This window comes from Hippopotamus amphibius, chromosome 8, assembly GCF_030028045.1.
Source record: "Hippopotamus amphibius kiboko isolate mHipAmp2 chromosome 8, mHipAmp2.hap2, whole genome shotgun sequence".
Classification (NCBI taxonomy): Eukaryota; Metazoa; Chordata; class Mammalia; order Artiodactyla; family Hippopotamidae; genus Hippopotamus; species Hippopotamus amphibius.
In genome coordinates, this window is record NC_080193.1 from 78,475,757 (window position 1) to 78,490,398 (window position 14,642).

The following is a 14,642-nucleotide window of genomic DNA, read 5'->3' on the forward strand; positions in this document are numbered from 1 at the left end:
AGGGAGCTTAAAGGTGTAGTTGTGGTGAGGGTCTAATGGTAAGATTAACTGGCCCTCTGGAGTAGAGGGTCCACATTTATGAAGTAACAGGAAATTTGGGCTGAGATTATTGAGGTTCTTAAATGAGAGATTAAGAAATCTGATTTAACAAATAGACTTGTTGCAGTTATGGTTGATACTTGAATCGGCAGTGACGACATGAAAAAAGTGTACAAAAAATAATTTGTAAATGAACTGAAAACTGAAGGTGCTTTTAGATCTTATTTATCTTTTTATGAAATTGCTTCCCTTTCTAGGACTGCACATAAGGGTCTTTGTGGTTAAGTTTTGGGTCAATAGAAGCAGTGGAGGTAAAGCTTACTTCTTGTTCAGTTTCCCTACTTAATAGTTTAAAAAGTTTTCTTCTGTGGGCAGGAGCTGGTTAAGTGTCTAAATGACTTCCACTGCCCCTCTGTTCAGTCACAGAATTCTTCGTTTAATGTAAGCTGGTAATCATTTTCCCCTAACACATTCAACTATTGTTTATTCAGAGATTTAAAAAAAATCAGTACTGTTTAAGAATTAATACATGATTTTGTGAGTTACTCAGTAATTTGTCAGTCTTATTTATAGGAGAACCTTTTACTTAGTGTCTCATGCACTAAAAATGTTTAAAACAATAGCAAATTGTAGTTTAAGTTTTTAAATATTCTTTAAAAGGTACAAATTGATATTACCCAGTTAAATCAAGTTAAACATTTTAATAAAATATTTGCCTCACACTCTGGTTAATGTCACAGTAAACTATTTGTTACTCCTTTTACTTTTGCAAAAGTACATACAACAGAATTTCGAAAATGGGAAATGAGGTTAGATATGGCTGAAGGGAAAATAAAGCAAAAGAGAATAATATTTTATTTGGGGGTCTGGTAACCATAATATTTAGCTTTCTTTAGCAGCTTTTGTTTCTGGCATGTTTTTTTAAACTTCTCTGATAGTAGTTTGAATTAATTTGACTTTTCCTTATGTGAGGATAGCAGAGTTGCTAGCTGTTAGTACAAGTTTATGACTTAAAATAGTATCTGTTAAGGCTATATGGTCCAAAATTTGTGGGGTTTTGTGGACTTCAGAATAAAAACATTTGTGAAGTCTCTGTATTTTACTGCTGTAACAGGCAGTAGTGCTTATTTTTTCTGCAAGACAGTTCTGTAGCTTCCTAGTTTTTCCTTTATCAAGCATATATTTCCATTTCTTCTACCCACCTAGGGAAAGCAGGTTAGTTTCCTGAGGAAATTAGACATGATCTCTACCCTTCCCTCTCAGATCCAGAAGCATTTGGGTCCTTCTCCCAGTAGGTGGCAACAATTAGGCTCATTTTTGAGGTGATTCAGTACTTAACTTTGTGATCAGACCCGTTTGCTAATTATTTCTCACCTGTTAGGAATTTTAGTGTTAATTTTCACACTTTGGCCTCAAAATACTTTTGTCAGAAAACTAGACTTTTAATTGCAGAGTTCATCTCCTCTTCACCCTGCCTTTTGACAAGTTTTGCCCTTCTAGTTACTGCTGTGAGGTAAGACTTGGGGAATTTCAGCCTTTGGTGCGGCCTGTAAGATAATCTGCTTCTGCCTCTTCTAACCAGCTAGTATTACTTTTCAGCTGCCCTGATGTTAGGCCGTGCCATTTTTTCCCCAGGTATCTTCCCATTACACAAACTTAAGTACTGCTGAGAGGAATTACTGAAGAGACTATCATTTGGGACCTTCGTTGTTGCATCTCTTTTAGGTAATATTCAATTTATGTTTTTTTGCATTAGCTGAGGATTTGGTAAACTTAATGTTGGTTGGAATAGCAGCTTTTCTTTCTCTTCTGTGGGATGGGCCTTCTGCTTCGCTGTGTGTTTACTTATATTCAGTATATTAATGCTTTGGTTTTTGTTACTATAAGAAAATTAAGATGATTCATAATTGTGGAATTAACTTGAGTTTACTATATTTAGAGAAACTTAGAACTTTCTCGGGACACTTGCTGAGTTTACTTAAACATTTAATGCAAAGGATTTGGGAAGTTTAAATTAGGAGTGGATTAATCCATAGTTCTTTTTTTTTTTTTAATTTATTTATTTAGGCTGCATTGGGTCTCCGTTGCTCTGCTCAGGCTTTTTCTAGTTGTGGTGCATGGGCTTCTCAGTGTGGTGGCTTCTCTTGTTGCGGGGCACGGGCTCTAGGCATGCAGGCTTCAGTAGTTGTGGCACTCAGGCTCAATAGTTGCGGAGCACAGGCTTAGTTGCTCTGCGGCGTGTGGGATCTTCCTGGACCAGGGCTTGAACCCATGCCCCCTGCATTGGCAAGCAGATTCTTAACTACTGCACCACCAGGGAAGTCTTCCATAGTACTTGTTTTTTTTTTTTTAAACACACAATAAACTGCATATACATTATTGTGTACAGTTAGATTTTTTTTTCTTATTAGTAACATATATATGGCAATCCCAATCTCCCAATTCATCCCACCCTTTTAAGGAATGTGAAGCCGAGAACTTCATAAACCTGGCGTTTTAAAAAAAATTCTGCAATTATTTCTGTTTTAAGGGCTGGTATTAGCATCATGGTACAAGGGGGGAAATTATCTTCGTTTCAGCAGCTGCTGCATTGATCTTTTAAAGGTGTTTCTTGAATTGCATTTGCAGTACTCTCAAACGTAGAAAAGCAACCATTTAAAGCATCTCCGTTCTCGTGAAGTTAGTCTGAAGTTAGCAGTGGAGATAGAATTAATGTATATGAGTAATAAGCAAATGGTATATATTACTATAAGTAGTTTTAAACACTTACTGTTTCAAGTCTTAGGTTAAGATTTGGGATTATGAAGATATACAGATGTGGTCCTTGACCTTGAGTTTATAGTCTCATTAGGAGGGGCTGCTAAACTTGAAGATAAAATTGGCCATAAAAAACTCTTAAGCTGAATTTTGAGACATTACTCAGATGCCTCATCAGGTGACTAGCTGTTTGGAATAGAGAATATGTTGAAAATATTAGCAAAATATTTCTCAGAGTAGTCGTATTATCTGCATCCGTGTATACTTGCTCACACTGAATTCAGTTCTTCATTACCTTTCTGATGTGGCTTTCACTGTAAATATGTATGGGACATAAATGGCATAATAAGAAGAAAAACCTTCATGAATAAAAGCAACAGCAGCTAATCTCTCTTGACTTCTTTCCTTGGTACAGTGGTATTTTACACTGGTTAGCAGGGTTTCTGGGGATTGGGGTGGGGATCTGGGTCAGGTGGAGATGGATAGGTGAGTTTTTGGGTGAACCGAAAAGTTGGACATTCTAGGGAAGGAGTGTAATGAGGGTAGATGAGTCTGTATCAGAAGAGGATATAAATTTTCAGAAGTGGCAGAGGAGAGTTAACTCTATTAAGTAAATATATTCTGCATTCTGTGTTTATTTTAATGACTTCTTTGCCCCATATCTTACATAAGGAAGACAGCCATATTCTTCCTGTGCTTTGAGTATCCTTGGATTATAATCCCAATTAGAATAACAGCAAAAATATAAATATAGTAGAAAATAAGATGGAAGTATGTTAATTAATATCTATACATTTAGATGAACATTTTATTTCTCCTTAAAGTTGGCATTTTTATCATGTAATTTTAATCAGTTTTCATAGAAAATTTTGCTTTTCCATGGCTGTGCACATTTATATATTTTGCAGGAAGCGTCATTTGGAAAGAACATGGGCTTTGAGGCTAGACACTGTTTAAACAACATCCCCATATTCTAGCTTTGTGATCTTGGGCAAGTCATTTAAACTCTCTGAGGCTTAGTTTACTTGGGTGTTAAAATGGGTTGCTGTTAGAATCTTGCATAAATAGTATATACTTGATAAATAGTAGCTGCTGCTATTTTTATTTATAGTGTTAAAGAAAAATGTGTGTTAATTTGACTATTTAGGGGAGGGTTTGCATAATATCATCTTTCAGAACTGGGGTCAGTAAACATTTTTTGCAGGGCACCAGATGGTGAATATTTTTGACTTTGCATGTCAGCTCTTGTAGGGTGAAAACAGCCATTGACTGTTCTTATGAAACTTTACAAAATGAAGTGGTTGGCCAGATTTGGCCCATGGGCTGTAATTTGCCAACCTCTGCTCCAGAATATTACTTACTGCTTTTTACTTTGTTCATGGGAATTTGAAATGCTATCTGTCTGTTTCAGAGATAATGTGATAATGTCTAAGTGATAAAGGAGTTTAGGGTAAGTGGCTAAGAGCAAAGATTGGGATTCAACTTAAATTTTGGCTCTAATACTATTAGCAGTGTGACCTTGGGTAAGTCACTTTATTTTGGCTTCAGTTTCCCTACCTGTAAAATGGAAATAATAATAATAGTCCCTATATCTTAGGTTTGTTGTGGGAGATTAAATTAGTTAATAGGTAAAACTTCTACAACAACGCCTGGTACAGGATCAGTGCTCAGTGTGTTAACTATTGTTAATAACCATTCTTTTTGAGAGGAAGCATTCTTATTTTCCTTTCTTGTTTATTGAGGGCCTGTCTAAAACAACAGGTTGGAGAAGAGAAGATGGATTTCTCTGATACCATCTTAGAATTACTTGAGTGACAGAGTTTTAGGCTCTGAAGGAGGCGATCATTTGAGAGTATTGGTAGGCTGCAATAAGATGGACTTAAGTTCTGGTTTCCTAGTTTATTTGACCTTGGGTAAGTTGCTTAATGTGTAAATTATAGAAAATACATTATTTATAGGATTCCTTTAAGTTTTTAATGAGTGAAACATTAAGCACAGTGCCTAGTTCACAGTTAAGCAGTTGCTATAACATATTACTTTTTTTTTTTGATTAGGATATTGGCTTCTAGAAGGAATTTAATAGTAGCTTTTATTCTAATAGTTCTTTTAAATGACGACTTATTTTCACAGTTGTATTAATGTATAAAGTTACAGATGATGGTGTGAATTTATTATTTTTAAGATGTTATAATTTTGGTGTTGAATAAATTTAATAGTTAAAATGAAACTTTAAAGATTGCAAGGAAAAATATCCCTAACCTGGTATTATATTAAGTGTTTTGAAAAGCTTTTCAGGGGGCAGTTTCTACATTTCATCTAGGTTCACAGGTTTATAAAAATGTTTTAAAAGTAGTGGAAGGAGTATCCCATATTCCCTTTATCTGCTCTCAAGGTCAAGGTTTTGTTGTTGTTCAAAGATAAATTTTTCTCTCTTAAAACTTTTTAATGAAAAAAACTTTTTTTTTTTTTTTAAAGAAATAGATGTGGTAAAATCTACTGAAAAAAGGTCTGTGTGGTGAACACTTTTTTTCCCCCATGTGGCTCTTTACCAGTGGTTATACACTTTTCAGAGTGCTGTGAATGCACTGGAATGTCTTGTTCCTGACTCTTGGCCATCATTGGTGAACATTATTATACTGAGTCTTAAGGTCCTCATCAGCAGTTGGACATTCCTAAATGTCCTGCTTTTTAAGGGACTTATCTGCCTTGTTCAGTGAGTGCCTCCCCCCTTCCTTACTAGTTGGTGGGCTTGGATATGTTTAGACCTTAGTCCCTCTAGCTTTTAATATGCATTGAGTTGCAAAACTATTGCTAGAATTGTGTGTGAAGTGGGTGAGAGTGAAGCAGTGATAATTCTTATAGCTCAAAGGTATTTAAAAAAGTATATTAGTTCTCAAAACTTTTCTTTTTAGTTGAGGGGATCAATAAGGCCTTTTTAAAATAGATCCTTTAAACCTCTGGTTTCTAATAATAGTCACACACACACACACACACACACACACACACCCCCACCCCCACACCCCCCCACACCCCTTATTATCTGAAGTAAGGGCCTGTGGTATACCAGGCAAACATATGCAAAACCTTTTGCCTTTAACTTTCGACATATCTTTCTCTTCTTAAATGCCTAAAATTCCTAATCTTATTCCTAAATTTCCGAAATTCCTAAATGTCTTTCCCTTTGCCTGCCATTCCTTAGTAATGGCTCCTACTATCTGTATTTGGCTGCTTGAAGAGTCTTAGGTAAGAGGACTTAAAATATTTTATAAAATAAACTTCTAAGTTTACAATAGTTTCAGATTTACAGAAAAGTTACAAAGATAGTTACCCTATACTCATCACCCAGTTTTTTTTGTTAAGATCTTCCTTTACTATATTTGACTCAACTAATGAGCCAAATACTGATATGTTATTATTACTTACACTTTATTTGAACTTCCTTAGTTTTTACTGATGTCTTTCTGTTCCAGGATCCCATCCCAGGTGCCACATTACATTACATTTAGTGAGCAGCTTTTAAAAACTCATAATTTTTGAGGCATGTATTTCTGATTATAAAGTACAACGTGATAGTTAAAATCTGAATAAAGAAAAATACAAGAAAATTAAGAACCATACATAATCCTACCACATGATATAAACATTTTTGTATTTTCTTCTAGCTTTTGTTTTAATAAAAATGGGTCCATATTATGTTTCCCCCATGCTATTGTGATGAGCATTTTCCTATTTCATTATTAGTTCTTTATTAGTTTGCTTCATATTTGTTTGACTTAACCATAACTTATCCAATCTTCCAGTCCTTTGTTAGCATGCGCAATGTGGCAGTCCATGGGAAGAGTTAGAAGGCTCCTCAGGACTTTCACGGTCCTATATGGGCTGACTCTTGCCCACCTCTTTGACATCATCTCCTCCTTTCACCCGCTCTTGTTGCCTGGAATGCTCTAGATCTTACCTGGTTGTTGCTTCACACATGAGGTCTTGGCTCAGATGTTGTCTCTCAAAGAGGCTTTACTTGGTCACCTTATCCGTAGTAATTCATTTATCGGTTAGGAACATTACACCTGCAAGTAATAGAAAACTTGACTAATACGGTCTTAAACATATCAGGGTTTTTTATTTTTCCTCATACAACATGGTTCAGCTGTACAATGGTTCCAGCAAGGACCAGGCTCTGTGTATTTTTCTGCTCTGCTCTCCTTAGCAGGTGGTTCTCTTAGACCCCAGATAACTGTCGTGGCTTGAAGTCCTTGTGTCCATCTCACATGTGAGGCAGGAAGGAGAAGATGAGGTCTTTTTTTTTTTAATCCAGAAAGCAAAAGTCTTCCTAGAGGATGATTAGTGTACCTCACCATACCTCTTATTGGGGGAGAACTGGGTCATACTTCTGGCAAAAATAAAATAGTAATGGTATTTTTATACAAAGGTAGGTTTAGACCACTGGCTTTTAAATTGTTTTGATCTGCTGTCCATGGTAAGAAATGCCGTACTTTGCATCACCAGTGTATGTGTATTTACATGTATGTAACTAAAATAAATTTCACAAGTGATACTTAACCATTACACATGCTACTATTTTCTGTTCTCTACTTTGCTTAAAACTTCTGGTTGTGACCTTTTAAGATGGAGGATTCTTAGCGTTTTTTGTGATGAGGACCTTTTAGCAGTCTGAAGCTGTAGACTCCTCAAAGTAATGTTTTTAAACTCATAAAGTCAATGCATAAGACAAAACCCAAATATATCAGAATGTTAAAATCTAGCTCTCAAACTGTTAAACTAGTTTGTATTGTAGTGTAGTAATTTGTTTTTTTATTAGCACTTTGAATAACATGATCTAGCAGCTGTTCAAAGTAGTGATGAGTGTAAATGATATTTTGAGGTGTCTGCAACAATTGTAATGTGATATGATAATATCTGTGATTTCTCTTGGTGCAAAGTCAAAGGTACTGCCAATAATATTGTGGTTTGTTGCCTGTTCATGATAGAAGGAAATGTTAAATTTCAGTCAGAGGTTAGTGAAATTATTTTTTTTCAGTCCAAGTTTGTGAACTCCTGATTATGAATCCCTGGTCTGAATTGCTTTCAAGGCTCTAATCTAGTAGTTTGAGGAAAATACTGGCTTTGGCCCAATCATGACTCATCCTCTAGGACCCAGGGAGTAACTTACTTCTTCGGAGGTGAAGGGGTTTGTTCCCCATGTAAGGCAGGGTTCTTTGAGCAGGGAGAGGTGGGGTGGATGGTGTTTGAATAGGGAACACTGTCTTCTACCTTCTCCTGTCTGTAGTCTCCTCCTTTATTCTCCTGATTGCTTAATTTTCTCACAGTACTATCTTATTTGCTGTTTGCCTGCTTTCCCTGGTAGAATATAAATTCTGAGAGGGGAGAGACTGTTTCATTTACCCCTTTCTCCCAATGCCTAAAACCTGTGAAGTAGGGTAATCAATAAATATTTGTTAAGTAAATGAGTAGCTGAGTAAGAGCCAGCACTCCAGTAAATCAGCTGACAGGACTGGACCCGGATGTTCTCGCATTCGCCCCTCCTTCCCCCCAAACAGGTGCAACTGATGTAGAGATTTAAAAGTGAGAGCATTTATGTAAAGTCACTGCTATGAAGTGTTGTACAAATGAGGTGTTTTTTCCTTAGTGGAAGGTTGTAAAATGACTTGTGTTCATGTGGTTCCCCACCTTGCATTTTTAGAAGTTTGGGTATATCTCAAAATAGTTTGTAAACCAGGAGCAGAGATATTTTTAAAAATTAGTATAGGAGAAATAAAAAGGAAATTACTCTTGGTAAAGAATTGTAGTCTAAGGACATCAAATCTCCCTGGAGTTAACATCCCCCGCCCCCTTAAAGCAATCTGCTTTCTCTTCAGCGGGCATTCTTTTCCTTTTTAAAGTGGGTTGACTCAGAATGCAGTAAACCTGATTAATGAAAGTGGTGAAAGAATTGGTTGCTATCATTAATTTAATTTTTTGTTTTAAGTTGGTGGTTAACCACATTTTATTTTAGTTTTCTTAAAGCGATATTCCTGACTTATAAGACACATCAGTGCCTTTTGCGCAGTTAGAACGTAAACATCTGTTGAAAGAGTACATTTTTTCTGGTCTTCATAACTGTCTTGAATTCCTACTCCTTAATCTTCAGGTTTAGTTAAAAAGTTAAGTTAAAAGATAAATTAGTACTTTCTTTTGGATCATAGGGTTTTGTGAATCCTAGAAGAACTTCTTTTGGGACAGATAATTGATATTATCCATGTTGGATTTATTGCTGTTTGCTTTAGAAAAAGTCATAGTGCTTAAATTCATTCAACATGAGGTATTGTGGAATTTAACATTAAAATTTTTGTTAGTTCCTATGTAAATACTGCCAGTTTTCATTTTATTTTTACATTTAATGGACTGTGAAGTGGAGAAACTGTCATTAGCTTAGAGACTAGGAAGATGTGGTGTAAGTAGTAAGGAAATCAGATTATCAGTGAGGTTTAGTAACTGCCTTAGAAAATGCACTCCTCTGTATTAGGAGTCTTTTCATTCTTAACAGTTGGTGATTATTTATCTTTAAAATGTTAGTTGGTTCACAGTACTTCCCAATACCTTTTGGGGGAAGAGTCTGGCATATCACATCTTGTAGGCATATTTGAATGTTTAAAAGCAACAGATTCAAGGTTTTCCTTTTTATATAATACTTTGGAAGGCAGGAAATATTTTCAGGGCAAGGTAGTTTTTTTTACTTGTTTTTTAATGGCTTTATTGAGATATAATTCATATGCTAGGCAGTTTGCCCACTTAAAGTGCATAATGTGTTTCATATTCTCAGATTGTGCAAGTATCACCGCTATCTAACTTCAGAACATTTTCAACACTCCAAAAAGAAACCCTCTATTTGTTGGATTCTACAAACTTTTAGGTTAAGTTTTAAAATTGACAGTTCCCTTGGGATGTGCTGTCTTCCTATTAAAATCTTAGCCTGTCCCCTCCCTGCAACAGTCTTGCCCCATTGTGTAGTTGTGGGATTACCAAATGGAAACTGCGTGTTACTTGGCTTTCTCCTCCTAGGAGGGCTCATCCCTTTTGGCAATTTTGACTTACTGTTTCTACTTAAAATTATTGTTATTTGAATTTAAACATTCTGTTAACTAGAAAATAATGCTTATTTGTTGACTGTGACAGTGTCACTTGGAGAAGGCTGGACAGGAAATTATTCTTGAAATATGCCAAGTTCACTTCAGAACCAAACTCAGTGGTGTTTCTACTTATTAGGGAGCAATTTAGCATTTCCTTTTGATATTCCATAGTTGTAGAAGTCCAACTAACAGGTAGAAATAAAATTTGTGATTGGCTCTTACAAACTTCTATCCATTTTTTAAAATTTATTATTATTTAGAGGTGTATATGGAATGTTGTGCTTTAAAAGACCTATTGGCACATTCTGCATTATGATATTTGATATGCAGTTTGGTTGGGAGAGTTTAGGTCTGAGTTGTGTGTTTGCGGTGTCTTCTGTCATTTTAATTGCTAAGGTGTTGTCTGGCTTTCCTCTTAGACCTATCTCCAGCTATTATTTCCTGTTTATTTGTTGTTCTGTCATTCATTCATTCATTCTTTTCTGACGCAGTTTTGCTGTGTGAAACACCCCTTTTGCATCCCATTCCTAACTGCTCCCTTCTGTCCTGGGCACATACCTTTTTTATCCATAAGATTTTTCATATTTCCACCCCGGGAGGTGTTTTGGCTCCCTGAGGGCTTGGGCTGCCCTTGTGTAACAGTATTTAAGGTAGTAATCTGTCATCTTTTACGCTAGTTGTTTGTTTACAGTTTGGTCTTCATTGTTCTGAGTCTCTCAGAGTCCCTTTAAATCTTGCATGCATCCTACCAAAGTCTCCAATCGGCTCACCTCTGAGTTGCCTTTAAAAGAAGGCCAGGGCTGGCTGATGTCCCAGAACAGCACATGGTGGAATCTTCTGGAGCCCCTTTGTCACTTGTAGTTTATTCTTGTTGGGGTGTGTGTGTGTGTGTGTGTGTGTGTGTGTGTGTGTGTGTTTCTTTTCTTCCCCAGAAGAAATTTAACTATCCTGTTTTACATCCTGGAGTTGTGGCAGTACTTTCTGCATCTACCTCTCCCTCTATTTTGGTATTTTTCTATTTGTGAGAAATGATTGAGCATAGAGATTTGGTGGCTCTGGTTTTGTTCAGTTCTTTCTCTTGTCTAATGCAAGTTTCATCTTCATCTTTTTCTTCTTTAAAGTTTAATAAAGTAGGGAAAAGAAGTTACTAAATTTTATGATTTTTTTTGATATCTTAATGTATTCAGTAGTGCTATTTGGTACAATTTTTAGAGTGGAACCCTTATTTTAGTATACTGAATGTGTTATCACTTAAAAAATGTTGATTTTTAAACATTTATATAACATACTACAAATGGAAAGTTATAAACTGGGTTTGATGGATATGAATTTATCCTTTTAAAGGACAGTATAATAGAAAATTGGTCCGAGAGTCAGGAGACTGCTAATCTGATTTTAAGCTTAGATACTTGAGCCTAGATGAATTTCCTTTGAGCTTCTCTTCTGTTAAATATGAGTAAATATTTTCTTTTATAATTCTGGGGTTGTTAGGATTAAAGAGAAAGACCCATGTCAGAAGAATACAAAGTATTTATATAGAACAACATTATACAAAGACTTAATAGTTTTGTCTTATTATTGGAGGAATTCACTTGTTAGTGAATCTCCAAAAGTGAGTCAGGTTTTAAAGAGGAGCAGCAGTACCACAAATTTGGAGCATAAAAAATAAAGTAGGACGTAAAAAAATGCAGACTTTGGACACATTTGAGATCCTTTACCCCCGTGTGTCTAATGAAATCTATAAGGATAAAATCAGGCAGCTGGGCCTTAGGAGCAAAGAACTGAAACCAACAATTCAGATACCTGTTGTCTTTACTGTAAACCTGTAACCAACCTGTTGTCTTTACTGTGGTGTGTCTGCTTTATTTCTGTCTCTCTCTGGACTGGTTCCTAATGTGGCTGTGTTAAACATAGCCATTATAATGCCAAACTTTACACTCAACAATCTAGGTACCCAGTGAGTGTTGGGGAACAACTCTGATTGATCCATCATAGGTCATTGGCAGAGTACAGAACCCTACTTAACCTGTGGTTGGTGTCGTGGGATGTGAGAACATGTCACCTAGTATGTGACAGCTTCCATAGGCTCCGTGGGATACAGTGGATAGAGAGAGGCAGATGGTTATATATAGCATATTACAAAGGTTGTCTAATACAAGTAGTTTGTTTTCTTTTCATGCTGAATTTTTATTTAAGTTTTATGCAACTGCGTAAGTATAAACATTTGTTCGGTATAGCAGTTGTGACATCCATAGGGAATTTCTTAGAGAAAATAAGATTGCAAACACTTAATTGTACTTGTAGTATCCAGTGAAAGGTCTTAATTTTGCAAAATGCCACGGAGCTCTTTGGAGTTGTTACATGCAGAAACTGTGAGAAATTTAAGGCAAGAAGATTTTGTAAAGCTTGAATAGACAAGATTTCGGGTGAACTTTGTGGGGGCAAGTCAAGGTAATGAATTAGGGGGAACCATTCACAGGTTTGCTGGTGGGTAGTGAACTCTGAGTTAATGGCCGTTTGGCTGTTAAAAGTGTTTATTACATAGTTACTCTAAAAGTGTTCTTGCTTTCCAACAATGGAATTTTTTAAGTTATCTTTTTCGTTATTGATTTTTTTCTTGGCTTATTTTGATTTGATTTTTTATTTATAAAATACATTTGAATATATTCATTTTATTTACATTCTATTTATTCGGATTCTCCATTGATTCCCTATAGTCTGCCTTTGTGCATCATTCTTTTTTAAAAGTTTTATTGAAATATAGTTGATTTACTGATTACTATTCATTGTAATCAAAGAATATGCTCTCTATGATTTTGGTTCTTTGAATTTGCTGATTTACTTTATGAGGCCCAGAAGATGAATAGTTTTTATCAATATTCTATATGCGCTTGAAAAGAATATGTGTTTGCAGTTGTCCATTAACTCTTTTGATAATAGTGTTGTTCAGGTTATCTGTATCCTTACCAATTTAGTTTTTGGTTGTCTTGTTGATGTCAGTTAGAGAGGTGTTTTAAAATTCACTCTGAATTAGTATATTTTAAAATTTTTAAGATTTTGAAAACTCATTGAGAATTGCTATCTTCCTGAATTGAACCTTTTATCATTATGAAGGTACCCTTTTTAACCTCCAAGTAGTGTTTTTTTAAAAATTGTAAAGTCAAATTTTGGTACTAGTATAGTTACACCAGCTTTCTTTTATCTAATGTTTGCATGATACTTTTGCATCTTCTTCCTTTCTCTGTCCTTGTGTTTAGATCTGTCTCTTGTAGTTCAAATGCTTTAAAAATCCAATTTGACAATCTTAAGGAGAGATTGAGTTTTTACCATTTTTTAATTTGTTGCTTTCATTTGAATGTATTTTTAATAGAGGTATGATTCTAGTTTTTGGTTATTTTAGAAACTAAAACAGTATCTCTGACAAGGTCTATAATTAACTGCTACCTTTACTTCTTATGGAAAAGACAAAGATTTAGAATAGTAACTGTTTACCAAGCTTCTCTATCATTTTACTTTAATAAGTTTTTTTTTAAAACCTATTTTTTTAAACCTATTTTTTTAATAAATTTATTTATTTATTTATTTTATTTATTGGCTGCATTGGGTCTTCATTGCTGCGCACGGACTTTCTCTAGTTGCTGAGAGCGGGGGCTACTCTTCATTGCAGTGCACAGGCTCCTCATTGCTGTGGCTTCTCTTGTTGTGGAGCACGGGCTCTAGGCGTGTGAGCTTCAGTAGTTGCGGCACATGGGCTCAGTAGTTGTGGCTCACGGGCTCTAGAGCACAGGCTCAATAGTTGTCACGCACGGGCTTAGTTGCTCCGTGGCATGTGGGATCTTCCCAGGGCAGGGCTCGAACCCGTGTTCCCTGCATCGGCAGGTGGATTCTTTACCACTGAGCCACCTAGGAAGTCCCTAATAAGTTTTTAAAACCTAACTGTATTGTATAATTTTATAGAGTTTATTTTCATTTACATTTATCTGTGTTTGTCACCTTTATTTCTTCATGTATCTCAATATTGTGTCTGGGATCGGTTTCCTTTTATTGCTGGTGGGAAAACTCTTACCAGTTTTTATCTGACACAAACTTCATTCTTAAAAGATAATTTCATTTGGTGTAGAATTCTTGATTGACGCGTGTCTTTAGTGTGCTGAAGAAACTAATTCCACTGTTTTTTGGCTTCTGTTGCTGTCAAGAGTTCCATTAAACAGTCTGTTGAAAAGTAAAGACCTCTCCCTCCTCTTAGGCTATAAGATTTTCTTGATTTTTGCTGCTTTGTGGTTTCACTATGACATGTCTAGATGTAAATGTCTTTTTATTTATCTTGTTTGGGATCATTTGGGTCCCTTGAATTTATGGGTTGGTATCTTTCACTAGTTCTAGAAAATTCCTAGCCATTAAATGTCTAAATCTGCCTCTGCCATGTTTTCACTCTTGTATTTCTGAAATTCTGATTAAATATATGTTTAATCTTCTCACTGTGTCCTGTGTATATCTTCTTCATTTTTAACCTTTCAGCCTTTCTGTGCTGCATTCTGCATAATTTCTTCTACTCTGTCTTATGCTTTGCTAACTTTCTTCTTTGTCTAATATGCTGCCAGAACTGTCTGTTAAACTTTATTTTATTTTTCATATTAGAAGTTCTGTTTGATTCTTTTTCAAATCTGTCGCTTTTATATTCTGTTTCCTTCAGCTTTTTCAGGTTTATCCTTTATATCTTTA

General features: G+C 35.5%; 1 protein-coding gene across 17 annotated transcripts in view; it reads left to right on the top strand.

Moving 5' to 3' along the window:
* TRIP12 (thyroid hormone receptor interactor 12) overlaps nt 1–14,642 on the top strand; it is a 143,796-nt gene that overhangs the window by 8,545 nt on the left and 120,609 nt on the right. For 2 of the 17 annotated variants that reach the window (XM_057745285.1, XM_057745286.1), the window contains exon 2: nt 1,675–1,764. The exons of the other annotated variants lie outside the window; for them this stretch is intronic. The gene's annotated coding sequence lies outside the window, so the exon portion shown is untranslated. The remainder of the gene's footprint in view (nt 1–1,674; nt 1,765–14,642) is intronic. 17 annotated transcript variants of the gene reach the window in all.